This window comes from Carassius carassius, chromosome 18 (assembly GCF_963082965.1).
Source record: "Carassius carassius chromosome 18, fCarCar2.1, whole genome shotgun sequence".
Lineage (NCBI taxonomy): Eukaryota > Metazoa > Chordata > Actinopteri > Cypriniformes > Cyprinidae > Carassius > Carassius carassius.
In genome coordinates this window covers 27,950,500-27,963,991 of record NC_081772.1, presented here as the reverse complement: position 1 = coordinate 27,963,991, position 13,492 = coordinate 27,950,500, and positions in this window count along the sequence as shown.

Here is a 13,492-nt window from a genome sequence, read left to right as displayed (position 1 = left end):
AATTAATGGTTGAAAGTTGTAAATTAAAATAACAGTAATTTACTGACAGTAAATTAAAATAACAGTTAAATAACAGTAATTTACTGACAGCAGGGGTGCCAGTAAATTACTGTTATTTAACGGCACAATTTTTTACAGTGTATTTACTGCAGTCTAACAATCATTTCATGAATTTGAGTGAAAGAAATGTGTAAGTGTTTAAGCCATCTTAAAGAAATTGATCTTTAATCTAGATGTTCTGCCACCTAGTGGTAGTTCTATGCAAAGTGAGTTCAGAGTACAGCACATTTCTCATACAGTCAGTTTCCCCTCAATCTTTGGATGCCCTCCTTTGATTTGTGTTTTTAAAAGCATCATCTGTAAGTTAATTATTCTTTATATAATGCTTGATTATAAATATTTGTGCATGTTTGTGGTGGAATGCTTTCGGAGCTTTGATTTGATGTGATTTTAGTGGTAGCCTCTAGCTGTTAGCCTAGCCTTTATTTGATATGCCACTCAATGTGTTGATTTCATTCTACTTTGTTAAAATAAGTTCGCAATACCAGTTAATATTTGTATTTGCTGCTATTTTTGTTTATCTGGTAATCTCATTAAGTAAAATGAGTACATTGATAACATTTGAGCCTTTTTTCAGATATAAGTCAGAGCTGCTTGTATGCATATTCTTTGGTAGTTGTATAATAATTCTGATTATAGTTTGTTTACTGTTTTTACAGTTTTACTCCTAATTCATAATGTACACCTCAATGGCATCTTATTAAAATGACAAAGACTAAGATGAATCCTGACTCTTCTGTACTTTATGGATGGAGTTTGGCTGACTGTTAAATTGCATTCGCACATGCGAGAAGAACAGTACAGTAAAAAGATGAGAATCCTACAAGCAAATCAAGTTACATGGCAAAAGATTGCAGTCACATTTGCACTATGAACCACGATGAGAAGCTTACAGCCTCTGCGGAGGGAAATGCAAAGGAAACCATGAGTATCGTAGACCGAGTTTCTGAAGCAGGCTCAAAATGCTCCCCTTCATCACGAACATCACAGTCCTCTAGATCATCGCGGTTGTGAACGATTTCAGCTAGCATTGCTGCGGCCACTGCACGGGCTCATACAGAAGCAGCATGAACTCGTGTACAGTTTGTAAAGAAAGAGAATGCAATTAAACTGGACAAAATTAAATTAGAAATGACCCATAAACTGGACAAAGCTAAAATGGAGGCAGATTTGGAAGTGCTCCAACATGAAAAGGAACAAGCTGCTGCGCTGGCCCAGGCAGAAGGACTGGAAGCAGCTGTGGAAGCGATTGATGATTGTATTTCCAGTGCTAGCTTCTCTGTGTCTTCACATACCAGAGTGGAGCGCACCAAAGACTATGTTGAGACTCAAACTCGAGTGGACTTAGATAAGCCAAAAGAAAAAGACATGCAGAATTCAAATTTCAGTAACAATTTGTATCCTGAAGACTCGGACATTATCAGTACTGCTCACCATCTCTCTAAGATGAATTGTATACAGCATGTGTTCACCGAACTGCCATCTCAGCCACTTGATCAGTCAGTCAAAAATGAGGTTAAGCAGGAAATATATGACCCATGTACTTCATGTTTCTCTCAGAGGGAACCTGTCATGGTATGTCCACAGTCAACACCAATTTACCAGAATGCAGCCTCGGGTATGTTGGATTTTGCTAAATTTCTAGCACGTCGTGAGCTTGTAAATACAAGTCTAGTTAAGTTTGATGACTGACCTGAGAGTTTTAGAGCATGGAAATCAGCCTTTGTTGGAGGCACAGAGGACCTAGGCCTGACTGCTGGTGAAAAGTTGGACCTGCTTATTAGGTGGCTAGGCAAAGAATCATCTGACCATGTGAAAAGATTACGATTAGCCCATGTCAGTGATCCTGAGGCAGGTCTAAACGTGACCTGGGAGAGATTAAGAATGTTATGGTGCTCCTGAGTTAATTGAAAATGCACTCCTGCAAAGGCTAGAAAATTTTCCTAAGATTCTTAGCAACGATTATGTCAAATTAAGAGAGTTAGGCAATCTTTTTACAGAACTACAGGTGGCTAAACAAGATGGCTATCTCCCTGGCCTAACATATCTGGACACCGCTAGAGGAGTAAATCCCATAGTTGAAAAGCTACCACACTTTCTTCAAGAGAAATGTCTTTCACACGGCATGAAATACAAAGAAATGTACAATGCCTCTTTTCCTCCATTCTGGTATTTTGTTAGCTTTGTCTGTTACGAGGCAAAAGCCAGAAATGATCCAAGCTTCTCAATTGCTACTTTTCCTAAAGGAGACCCACATAGCAACATTGTGTCGGCCCAGATCCGGCCCACATCTGGCACCCATGGAAAGATGATCTGGCCCACATGTAGCGTGGAATGATGGCACTTGGGCGGACCGCTCCTGTTTGCCAGAACTGAGCCACAAGCAGGCCATAGCAATGCCACATGTCAGCCAAGAGTAAAGAAATTAACCAGAACTGGACCTTAAATGAGCCACAAAATCTGTTTATATATTAAATATGAATTTCAGCCTTAAAAAAGCCTGTTAACAAGCAGAATCACTGAAATAAAGAAAATAACAGAGAAAGAGATAAGCAGAAACACAAGAACTACAACTGACTTCAGCCACAACCTTAGATGAAATCAATTGAAGATAAAAGAAGACATTAAATCTCTGGAGATCTCACCAGAGGAGGATTAAACAACTCCACAAACTGCATTAACAGCTTCAATTATTACTGGACAACTACAGAAGTTTTATTGAGAATTAAGAAAGGTTTAACTCTAATGTGTGTCACCATAACAGTGATTAGCGTTTCCATTAGTTGGACTCCTAACTGTTATTTTATCTTTAGTCTTTTTTGGCTGCTGAGATGAACGAGATGAAAGTGTTCAAAAATAGTTGATGCTCACACTGAAAACATTTCAGCAAGTTTTATATTTAATAATCAACAAACAACTAATAAAACAAGCAACTCTATGCAATTAATTTAAAGAAAGATTAAATTCTGTGGCATTTCCTTCCTTACAATGAAAAGTGTAGAAGCATAGAAAAGCATAGAAAAGTCACTGACTTTCGCCATTCCTTCTCGAAAAAAAAACAAAAAAAACATTGTGCGCTGCGCTTGCGTCAGACTGTTGCTGGCTGGACATGATTTAATAGTGAGTTATTAAAACCGCGATAATCAAACACGGTTTTAATGATAATTCATTTTTAAACGATATTACTAACCTTCAGCACATTTTATCACGGTTATCAATAAAACCGGTTATCGTCCCATCCCTAAGTTGGTCCAAGCCAAAAAGGTCATCCTTCTTTCAGTCCAAGAGTGTGTTTTCCTGAGGAGTATAGTGCACTCAAAAGACATGTCGAAATCTCTCAGAGCAGTCCATTAATAAAGTTGAATCCTGTTCTGGGCGAAGATGGACTAATCAGAGTTGGAGGCGGTCTAACACACGCACCCGTGACTAGTGATGAGAGGAATCCCATTGTTTTACCTGGACGACATCATATCTCCACCTTACTAATTTGTTACTTCCATGAACAAGTGAAGCATCAGGGCAGTCTGTTCACAGAAGGGGCCCTACACACTGGGGGATTCTGGCTAATCAATGGAAAAAGATCCATAAGCAGTGTCATACATAAGTGTGTTGTATGTAGGAAGCTGCGTGGGAATACAGAAAATCAAAAAATGGCTGATCTTCCAGAGGAGCGTCTCAGTTCATCTACACCTTTCACTTATGTTGGTCTGGATGTGTTTGGTCCTTTTTCAGTCTCGGCTCGACGCACAAGAGGAGGTTATGCAGAGAGCAAACGTTGGGGAATTCTCTTCACTTGTATGTCAACACGTGCTGTTCACATAGAGCTAATTGAATCTCTCGACACTTCCAGCTGTATAAACGCAATTCGGAGATTTTTTGCCATTAGAGGGCCCGTTAAACAATTCCGATCGGACTGTGGAACTAACTTTGTAGCTGCAAGCAAAGAACTGGGATTCTCCAAAGTGGGGAAAGACCCAAAAATGCAAGAATACCTCACGAGCTGCTCTTGCTCATGGGAATTCAATCCACCTCATGCTTCACACATGGGGGGAGCTTGGGAGCGTTTGATAGGAGTAGTAAGGAGGATCCTGGATTCAATGTTGATGCAGCATGGTTCTCATCATCTCTCACATGAGGTACTAAGCACATTCATGGCAGAAATTTCTGCAATAATTAATGCAAGGCCCTTAGTTCCAATCTCCTCAGACCCTGACTCCCCTCTTATGCTGACCCCTGCCATGCTTTTGACCCAAAAGGTCGGTGTTCCTCCATCTCCGGGGAACTTCTTAGGTGATGGAATGTTCAGACAACAGTGGAAGCAGGTGCAAAATCTTGACGTGAATATCTCCCAACACTTCAAAATCGTCGGAAGTGGAATAGTTCTCAACCTGACATCCAAGAAGGAGATCTCATACTTCTTAAGGACAACCAGAGCCCTCGTAATAAGTGGCCTATGGCTCTTGTGTCCAAAGTCTTTCCAAATGTTGATGGGAGAGTGCGCAAGGTTCAATTGAAAGTTTCTAAAAGTGGATCTGGAAAAGATATAACATATCTCAGACCAATTACAGAGGTCATTCTTCTGGTGTCTAAGGAGAGTTGAATTAAATGAGACATCCTTAGGATGTCTGGCGGGGAGTGTTCTGCTCCAAGTTTGTCACTTTAATAGGTTTGATGCCACCTAGTGGTAGTTCTATGCAAAGTGAGTTCAGAGTACATCAAATTTCTCATACAGTCAGTTTCTCCTCAATCTTTGGATGCCTTCCTTTGATTTGTGTTCGTAAAAGCATCATCTGTAAGTTAATTATTCTTTATATAATGCTTGATTATATATATTTGCGCATGTTTGTGGTGGAATGCTTTCGGAGCTTTGATTTGATGTGATTTTAGTGGTAGCCTCTAGCTGTTCCCTTACGAAAAAGAAGTTTATTCAAGTGTGCTATTACTATACTTCTTTTAAACTAAAAATAGGTAAGTATACTTTTAGTTTACTTTTTATGTACTTCTCAGAAATGCTCTTTATGTACTTCTCAGAAATATACTTAAAATTACGTTTAACCCTTTAGGCGCCAGAGGTTTTTTCCTAAAACGTTCGATTTTTACATTTTAATTTCAGAAGGCTATATCTTAAAATGTATAAAAGATAGAGACTTTCTGTCAATTATACAAATATTAAGGATGACCCAATGTTTATGTAGGGATTTTATTTTCCCATCTAATTTGCATATTATGACGTCATATGGGGGTGGCCATCTTGAATTATAGAATTTTCATGAAAAGTCACGTTTAAATAATAAAATGCAGCACTTCTTTCCCCAAAAAAATGTCCCTCACCTTCTGTGTGCTATATTGCACGATACTGAATGCTCAGGTAAATAGTAAGTAGTAAACAAACTGTGTAAATCATTACTAATAAATGGTAGAAACAAACCGAATGCATGTAGCAGTTGGGATTTTCAATTTACTACATGCAGCAGGCACTCTGATTCCATGTATGGGGCACATACATATTATTCATATGACACTCAAACACAAGTAGACAAGACCTGTTTAGTTCAAAAGCTATGCCCCGTGTCACATCGCCTCCGCTCCTGCAATGAGCAGCTCGGCCAGATCTGCCTCGCTCACGCGCCGAGTGTGCACAGCTCGGACTACTGTCAGTGTCATTGCGACTCCCCCCCTTGCCTCCTAACTGTCCTATGATAGGTAAAAATCTCCGGCCTCGTCCCCGCAACAATAAGACGCCTGCTAATTTCGCGATGAACTCTCTGACCCCGGCAAACATTGTTCACACCTCTGACATTTGGCAAAGGACCATTTACATTAGGCAAAGGATCCACCGTTTGTGCTTGGTGAAGGGCTACTTTCACTTTCAGTATCACCGTCAGCTTCTGAATGCAGCTATTCTCCTTCAGAATCAGTGTCCGCGAATAGAAGTCCCAACACTTCATCGCGGCTTTATTAAAGCTTTATTGACGCCATTAGATAATAATAATAATGATAAAAATAATAATCTAATGCCAATACTCGCTGACGTTGACAATATTGGTCAGATAAAATGGCTCACTCTCACACTAGCTCCGCTTTTTTCCGCACTGATTCAATGCGCTCTAGCTCGAAGATTTTGTATAGGAGCATGACGTTTTTTTGAGTTTTTTTGAGAGATGAAGTATTACATGTCTGCTATCTGGTGCAGGGGAGGTTGCATGAAATTTGACACCCTATTTGACAATCGGCCGTTTTATTCAGTGTCGCATCTTGTCAAATAAACTCGACCATGGCGCCAAGAGGGTTAAGTATACTTGACTTATACTTACAAAAAGTCTAAATATATTTGAGCTATAATCCTAGAATCTGTGTTTTCATTGTTTTATGGTAGACGGTGCTAGTATGCATCTTCTGTACAAAATTTTCAAAAATACACAAGTGAAGAAGAAAAAGAAACACCACCCAGCAGGCACAGTACACCAATGTGACGTCAGGAAGACGTTGGACTCCAACTAATCCAACGTCAGTCAGACGTCATATTTTGGTTGAAAATTAAAGTCAGGTTGACGTCTAAACCCAACTTTGTTTGACGTCAAACTCCGACATCAGACAGACGTTGAATTTTGGTTGGAATAAGCACCACACTGCAACAATGGGTGAAATGCATGGCAGCACATTAAATATCTCAAGATCTCAGCAGAGGAGGATTAAACAAATCCACAAACAGCATTACCAGCTTCACTTATTACTAACCAGACTGACTTTATTTCTGTCAGACGTCTACAAAAGCTTTTATTGAAAATTAACAGGGGTTTAACTCTAATGTGTTTAATTTCCATAACAGCATAACAGTTAAACACCATAACAGTGATAAGTGTTTCCATTAGTTGGGCTCTCAACACTTATGATATGTTTTGTCTATTGTGGCTGCTGTGACAGTTTGTTTGTCGAGCACATTTGCAGCATCCAAGAAAGCTAAAGTGACATGAGATCAGGTGATGGCTGTTACCTGTTAATGGTTTTATAATCATCATGAAATAACCTGATTTGCTGATGTTTTTTAATCTAACAATTATGTTGTTCCATTAGTACATTCATATTACAAGCCCTGTGTTTCTGCCACATGAGATCCAGCGGTATTATAACCATCAGTTAAAATCTTTTAACAAACAAGAGCTCAAAAACAATTGTGACATGCTTCATGCAGCAATGCATTCTGGGAGCCATGCGTTATATACTATGGTGGCTCCCAGCATGCATTGCTGCGTGAAGCATGTCACCATTGTTGAGATTCATATAGTGATTATTGATGTCTATGTTTCTTGAAAGCTTTTTCTCCCAAAATGTATTTAAAAATAAAAATTCTGAATGTCTGATCTGAGGGAAGAAAGTATTGTCTCTTGAATATTGTTCATTAATAATAAATAACCACTTTCGGCCAATGACAATAAAAATAATTTTTCTTAACAATTTTTCTTCATGATGATGAAAACTATATCACTTTATCTTTGTTTATGGCTCCTTTTATAACAAATTATGTGTTTTAGTAAACACTATTGCGCAGGAACCACAAACTTACTAAGCCAAGAGTCAAACTACCCAACTAAAGCAAACACTGATCACAATAATGGTAACCAAACATTTTCTAATAAAACCAACATCTAAACCTCTGTTAATTCTCAAAAAAGTACTTCTGTAGACGTCTGACAGAAATAAAGTCAAACTGGTTAGTAATAAGTGAAGCTGGTAACACGTGTACTGCCATGCATTTCACAGTTTTTTTATGTTTTTTGGGGGGGGGGGGTTAATCCAGCCAAAATTCAGCATCTGCCCAACATTGGAGCTTGACGTCAAACAGTCGTTGGATTAAGACGTCATGCCGATTTTCATTTTCAACCAAAATCCAACGTCTAACTGCTATTATTATGTTATATCAATCACTGGTCGATGACCATAATGTTTGTATAAACTGTAGGTAACAACTGGTAAAATGTACATCTAGGTCATATAAACCATAATAATACCTACACTGTAAAATCTAATAAGTTGGGCTTACTTAAAAAAAGCATGCAAACTGATTGCCTTGAAAAAACTAAGTGAAATAGGAATAGTATGTTGTACTGACAAATGCTTAGTATAGTTAACTTACACAAGAGTTCTAGTAACTAAAAAAGAACTGTAGGGGGTACTTGATCCTTTCATTTAGGTTTACTCATGACTTAGTATAGTGATATTAGTATATTTTTTAGTGAGCTAAAAAAAAAAGGCAATTAGCAACATATTAGTGCACTGCTGCCTCTCACTGGTTTATTAATGTCATTGGTTCCTTTGTGGCTACTTGAATATTTTAAGTAAGTGTCACTCAAAACAGTAAGTAAATTGTTTTATTTGCCTTGAAAGTAGCTGAAACTTAATAAAACCTAGTAAGTATAACGACTAAGTAAATATAACTAATTAAATCTAAGTAAGGTAAACTATTGGATTTTACAGTGTACACTTAAATATTTTCTTCTCAGCCATGTCATCAATTGCTCTTGAGCGAAATCTCCTCATCCGTTGTCTGATTGGAATTTTGCAAGGATTTCTGTGTAGTTAAAGTGTGCATAGCCTGCATCTATCAACTTTTTTTTTGTAACTTACCCACATTAAAGTGTTTAAAAAAAGAATGTATGAAGCTAGAATGAAATGTTTTTGTTTACAAGCAGATGCACTGCTCTTTCTTTGTATGTTTTGCATGCTCAGATATTCTTGTAACAAAATTTATACAAATTCAAACCTAAATAGGGACATAGTAGTCTTAAAGTATGATATAAATTTCACTTAAAGATAACTTATGAGTATACTTGCAGTATAAGTGTACAAAGTATTTAATTAGTAAACTATCAGTAAATCAAGTTTACTTTTATTATAATTGCAGTACAAACTACAAACATAGAGGTAAACTAGTTGTGTACTCAAAGTTTGCTACTGTTATACTTAAAGTATATCTAAAAGTACCCGATTTAGTCCCAAGGAGTATAGAAACAGTACACTTACAAGTATACTACTAGAACACTTTGTATACTTGCTACGTCATATTTTGGGTGAAAATTAAATGGTGGTCATATAAGTACGATTTAAACTATGCTAATGCACTTCCATTGATGCCAACAAAGTGTTCTAGTCTATGCAAAAGAATGTTGTGGTCAATTGTGTCAAACGCAGCACTAAGATCCAATAAAACTTATAGAGAGATACACCCACGATCAGATGATAAGAGCAGATCATTTGTAACTCTAAGGAGAGCAGTCTCAGTACTATGATATGGTCCTAATCCTGACTGGAAATCCTCACATATACCATTTTTCTCTAAGAAGGAATATGATTGTGAGGATACCACCTTTTCTAGTATCTTGGACAGAAAAGGGAGATTCGAGATTGGTCTATAATTAACTAGTTCTTTGGGGTCAAGTTGTGGTTTTTTGATGAGAGGCTTAATAACAGCCAGTTTGAAGGTTTTGGGACAAATCCTAATGACAATGAGGAATTAATAATAGTCAGAGGAGGATCTATGACTTCTGGAAGCACCTCTTTTAGGAGCTTAGATGGTATAGGGTCTAACATACATGTTGTTGGTTTAGATGATTTAACCCTTTAGGCGCCAGAGGTTTTTTCCTAAAACGTTCGATTTTGACATCTTAATTTCAAAAGGCTATATCTTAAAATTGATAAAAGATAGAGACTTTCTGTCAATTATAAAAATATTAAGGATGACCTAGGGCTGGGCGATATATCTAACGATATGATCATGCGCATCTAATCAGTAAAGCTGCTTCCGTGATCACCGCTAAAATCGCCATCACATAGTTGGAGTGGCATTTCATAGACAGCAGAGGTGGGACTTTCAAGTCACAAGCAAGTCTTCAAGTCATATCCAAGTCTTCAAAGGGTTAAAGTTAATGAGATAACTAAGTGACTAATTAAATGATGATTGTACATTAGTGATGACCTTCTGCTGTTAACAATCAACATCACTGAAGTAAAGCGAAACACAAGAACTACAACTGAATTTAGCCAAAAAAAAAAAAACACTATGCCACCATAATTGTGGTCAGGGTTTGCTTTAGGTAGTCTCTTGACCCTTTTACTAATTCAAAGCAATTTGATTCAAAACAATTTCAATATTGTTTTGCAACAAACATGTATGCATTGCTGAATCAAACCTTGTAGTGACAGATGGTCTTATGCTTTTTTTGTTTATAACTCATGTTGACTTGGACATCATGAGATAGTCTTCTTTGGATTGTTGACTGACATTCAGCTTTACCAGATTTGGGACTTTCAAGTCACAAGCAAGTCTTCAAGTCATATCCCAAGTCCTCAAAGGGTTAAAGTTAATGAGATAATTAAGTGACTAAGTAAATGATGATTGTGCATTAATGATGAACACCTGCTGTTGTTGAGAGTTACAGAGGATCAGATGTTGATGTTTTATTGGTTAAAGTGATGCAACCATAATGGAGATCAGTGTTTGCTTTAGTGGGACTCTTGACCCTTGACTGTCATGTTAGATCTGTTTATGTAGCATTGCATGAGGTGCTGTAAAGCAGAGAGAAGAAATTAATGTGTATGTAATAGGTGGTCAGATTACAATCAAATTAACATTAGCTCTATTTAAGTTTAGCATAATCAACCCAGTAAAACTACACTATGGAAACAAATTTAAGTAAGTGAATTTTGAAATCCACTAAGTGCATACAAAATTTGAAAAACTATACTCTGTAGACACACACAGACATCAAGAAACAGCATATGACTCTCAACAGTGGTGACAATCAACAAAATGTTGCATGCTGGGTAAACCTTAGTAAAAACTCCCGTCATGCACTGCAGAATGAGAAATTGTCACCACTGTTGAGGATCGTGTGATAAGTGTGTTTGTCTAAAAACCTGAACTGATTGTCTCCTTTTGTGTCTTTCAACATTGAAGCATTGTGATTTTTTTTTTTACTTCAGTTCAGAAATAGCTGAGTTTCAGTCTACTATTCAAAGATAAACACAATTTCATGATGTTCAGTCATCATGAGTAATAAGCAGAAAAAGTATAAGATCATCTGTTACTGCAAGGTTTGATTCAGCAATGCATATATGTTTGTTGCGAAAACAATATTGAAATTGTTTTGAATCAAATTGGTCAAAAAGGGTCAAGACACTACTTAAAACAAACCTTGACCACAATTATGGTGGCATAGTGTTTTTTTTCTTTTACTTTTTTCAGTTGAAGGCTGTGGCTAAATTCAGTTGTAGTTCTTTTGTTTCTCTTTACTTCAGTGATGTTGATTGTTAACAGCAGATGTTCATCACTAATGCACAATCATCATTTAATTAGTCACTTGATTATCTTTTTAGCTTTAACCCTTTGAGGACTTGTATATGACTTGAAGACTTGCTTGTGACTTGAAAGTCCCACCTCTAAAAGACAGAGCCGTAGATCGCTGACAAGCCACGCCATATCGCGTTCATTATCGAAGGCGATTCATCTGCGATAATGAACGCGATATGGCGTGGCTTGTCAGCGATCTACGGCTCTGTCTATTAAATGCCACTCCAATTATAAGCAGGTGATGGAGATTTTAGCGGTGATCACGGAAGCAGCTTTACTGATTAGATGCGCATGATCATATCTTTAGATATATCGCCCAGCCCTAGGATGACCCAATGTTTCTGTAGGGATTACATTTTCCCATCTAATTTGCATATTATGACGTCATATGGGGGTGGCCATCTTGAATTATAGAATTTTCATGAAAAGTTACGTTTAAATGATAAAATGCAGCACTTCTTTCCCCCCAAAATGTCCCTCACCTTCTGTGTGCTATATTGCACAATACTGAATGGTAGAAATGGTAGAAACAAACCGAATGCATGTAGCGGTTGGCGTTTTCAATTTACTACATACAGCAGGCACTCTGATTCCATCTATGGGGCACATATATATTATTCATATGACACACAAACACAAGTAGACAAGACTTGTTTAGTTCAAAAGCTATGCCCTGTGTCACATCGCCTCTGCTCCTGCAATGAGCTGCGCGGCCAGATCTGCCTCGCGCGTGCTCCGAGAGTGCACAGCTCGGACTACTGTCAGTGTCATTGCGACTCCCCACCTTGCCTTTTAACTGTCCTATGAATACTTCGACCTCGTCTAACATACCCAGTGGCATTAGACAAAGTCTCCACTACAATACAGTCGCCGCAATTGCGGAGAGGCGCGGTCAGAAGACAAATATACATGTCTAGAGTGGTAAAAATCTCCCGCCTCGTCCCCGCGACAATAACACGCCTGCTAATTTCGTGATGAACACTCTGACCCCGGCAAACATTGTTCACACCTCTGATCTTTGGCAAAGGACCATCTACATTGGGCAAAGGATTCACCGTTTGTGCTTGGTGTAGGGCTATACTTTCACTTTCAGTATCACCGTCAGCTTCTGAATGCAGATATTCCCCTTCAGAAGCAGTGTCCACGAATAGAAGTCCCAACACTTCATTGCGGATTTATTGAAGCTTTATTGATGCCATTAGATAATAATAATAATGATAATAATAATAATCTAATGCCAATACTCGCTGACATTGACAATATTGCTCTGATAAAATGGCTCTCACACTAGCTCCGCTTTTGTTCGCACTGATTCAATGCGCTCTAGCTCGAAGATTTTGTATAGAAGCATGACGTTTTTTTGAGTCAGAGATGAAGTATTACATGTCTGCCATATGGTGCAGGGGAGGTCGCATGATATTTGACACCCTAATTGACAAAATGGTTGCAATTTTATCTCTAATAGTATCGATTTTAGAAGTAAAGTAGTTCATAAAGTCATTACTGCTGTGGTGTTGGGAAATGTCAACACTTGTTGAGGCTTTATTTTTCGTTAATTTAGCCATTGTATTGAATAAATACCTGGGGTTATGTTTGTTTTCTTCTAAAAGAGAAGAAAAGTAATCGGATCTAGCAGTTTTTAATGCTTTTCTGTAGGATAGGTTACTTTCCCGCCAAGCAATACGAAATACCTCTAGTTTTGTTTTCCTCCAGCTGCGCTCCATTTTTCGGGCTGCTCTCTTTAGGGTGCGAGTATGCTCATTATACCATGGTGTCAAACTGTTTTCCTTAACCTTCCTTAAGCGTAAAGGAGCAATTGTATTTAAAGTGCTAGAAAAGAGAGAGTCCATAGTTTCTGTTACATCAAGTTGTTCTGAGGTTTTGGATATGCTACCCACATAGCAACATTGTGTCGGCCCAGATCCGGCCCACATCTGGCACCCATGGAAAGATGATCTGGCCCACATGCAGCATGGAATGATGGCACTTGGGCGGACCGCTCCTGTTTGCCAGATTTGAGCCACAAGCAGGCCATAGCAATGCCACATGTCAGCCAAGAGTAAAGAAATTAACCAGAACTGGACC